The sequence below is a fragment of the Myotis brandtii genome, unplaced genomic scaffold (genome assembly GCF_000412655.1).
Source record: "Myotis brandtii unplaced genomic scaffold, ASM41265v1 scaffold70, whole genome shotgun sequence".
Lineage (NCBI taxonomy): Eukaryota > Metazoa > Chordata > Mammalia > Chiroptera > Vespertilionidae > Myotis > Myotis brandtii.
Window position 1 is genome coordinate 533,121 of NW_005370741.1, and position 2,853 is coordinate 535,973.

The window sequence follows — 2,853 nt, forward strand, 5'->3', positions numbered from 1 at the left end:
CCTTACACTATCTTCATATTTTTGGATTCTTTTTTCTTTTTGCTTTTCTGGTTGGGTGTTTTTTGCTTCTTCATATTTCAAATCTTTGCCTTGATTCTTGGGATCCTCTAGTCTGCTGTTGGATCTCTGTATATCATTCTTTATTTCAGTCAGTGTATGCTTAATTTCTGAATGATCCTTTTTCATGTCCTTGAGGTCTCACTAAATTTCTCAGAACTTTCTTGAGTAACCTTATAACCGTGGTTTTGAACTCTATATCCAGTATTTTGCTTTCATCCATTTCTTTCATTTGTGACTTGTTTCTTTGTCTCCGCATTTTGTTTGCTTCCCTGTGTTTGTTTCTATGTACTGGGTAGCTGCTAAGTCTCCTTGAGTTGATCGAGTGGCCCTGTATGATAGGTGTCCTATAGGGCCCAGTGGCTCAGCCTCCCCAGTCACCTGAGGTGGACGCCCTTGGTGCATCCATTTGTGGGCTGTTTGTACAGTCTTGTTGTAGTTAACCCGTGATTGCTATTGGTATCACTGGGAGGAATTGACCTCCAGGCCAATTGGCTGTAATGACCAGTGTTTTTTTATTTTATTTTATTATTACTTTTTTTGATGACCAGTGTTTACACTGGAAGATCTGTTGCGCAGGAGACACCCTTATGGGGCAGGACTTGCTTCAGTGGGGCTTTGGTGCTCACTGAGTCTGCCCCTTCAGTGTGTCTCTTATGGATGTGAAGAGTTGTAATCCAGTATGGTCTCACTCTGACCACTGGGTACACTGGCTCTTGGATCTCCAAGGAGGTGCAAGTTCAGCCACTGTCTGGGGCCGCCCAGCAGGAGCTACAGAGAGATCTGCAGATTCCTCCTCTTTTGGAAGTGCCCAGACGAAGCCCAGCTGTGAAGCAAGGCAGGCTGTTGCTGCCGGCCCTGGACCTTCTTTTAGAAGCTTTGGGGCTCTATGACCCAGCTGCAGTTTGAGAGGTTTTAGGCTTAGAGAGGACAGGCCATTCTTATGCAAAAGCCGGTGCACAGTTTGGGTGGGGTTGTAAATTGGGTGGGGCGAGGTCTCTGGGAATCACCAGGGCGGAGCAAACAGCAATGGCTGCCAGTCAGCCCTGCAGGCCTTTCATATGCAAAAGCTGATGTGCACAGCTTGGGTGGAGTTGTAAATTGGGTGGGGCATGGTCTCTGGGAATCATCAGGGTGGAGCAAACAGCGATGGCTGCCAGTCAGCCCTGCACAGGAGAGGTCCCCGGGTCTCCTTGTCCTCTACCCCGTGAAGGAACAATGATCGCTGGGAGCACCTCTGTGAGAAAGCCGTCCTCACATTCCCGTCCTGATGCCAGACAGTCTAGTTTCTCCCCGTATGTGTCACTGTATGGAGGTCCCTTGGATATCACTGAACAGAAACAACTTAAAATAAAGAGATCTGTTTTTGTTTTAATTTAAAAATATATATATTTTATTGATGTTTTTTACAGAGAGGAAGAGAGAGGGATAGAGAACTAGAAACATTGATGAGAGAGAAACATCGATCAGCTGCTTCCTGCACACCTCCTACTGGGGATGTGCCCGCAACCAAGGTACATGCCCTTGACTGGAATCGAACCTGGGACCCTTCAGTCCACAGGCCAACACTCTATCCACTGAGCCAAACCAGCCAGGGCAAAGAGATCTGCTTTATTCAAAGCCAAATAAATAGCTTTTCCTTAATCAAGTCACCTGTAAAACTTAATATTTGAAACTCAAATGTTTTAGAGTTCAAAATTGTAACTTTTTAGGTGATTAAGGTGCATCTTCTCCCTATTCTCATTACCTAATAGCACAAAAATGCTTTATTCAAATTTCTACCAAAGATTCCCCAATGATCATTTGGGAAATAAAAGAAACTTTAAAAGAAATGGCTTTTCCAACTTAACTCTGATCTTTGTAGAAATAGACTCATAATTTAAAATATATTGCAGGAGATGTTGTATGGGGGTTATGAACATTCTATTGATCATCAGAAGAAAGACAGCTTGACTTTCATGAACTCGGAACAAGAGAGCAAAAGAGGATAAAACAGCAAGACAGAACAGATTTCAATTTAGGCAGAGACTAGTTCTGGAGTCAGTGGGCCTGGATTCAAGTTCTGACTCCACCATTTAATCAGTTCGATTATTTTGAGGTAAGTCCCCTTCCCTCTCTGAGTTTCATTTTTCTCATCAATAAAAGATACAGTATAATAATAATCTCATAGAATTGATTAAATATAGTGCCTGACATCGAATAAACCCTCAATAAATGCTGATTATAATAATTGTTGTTAACAATTCTGTTCATCCTTTATCCCTAAAGTTTGTGAAAATAATCACTTGTACACTTGAGAACATGAGCTGTCCTAGTATATTACCATCAAAAGTTAATATTTCCCTAGTGATTTCCTGTTTATATATTTTTAAAAATTAATGGAGTCCTGGCCTGTATTGGTCGGTGGTTAGATTGGTCCACACACTGAAGGGTTGCAGGTTCAATTTCCCGTCAAGGACACCTGGATTGTAGGTTCGATCCCCGGCCCCAGTTGGGGCTGTGTGGGAGGCAACCAATCAATGTGTCTCTCTCATGGATTTCTCTCTCTCTCTCTCTCTTTCCCTCCCTCATCCCCTTCCACTCCCTCTAAAAATCAATGGGAAAAATATCCTTGGGTAAGGATTAACAATAACAAAAAAATTAATGGGAGTCATAGGAAAGGAAACACAGATTCTATAACCCTTAAGAATATAAATACTAGCCCTAGCCAGATTGGCTCACTGGATAGAGTGTTGGCCTGTGGACTGAAGGGTCCCAGGTTCGATTCCAGTCAAGGGCATGTACCTTGGTTGCGGG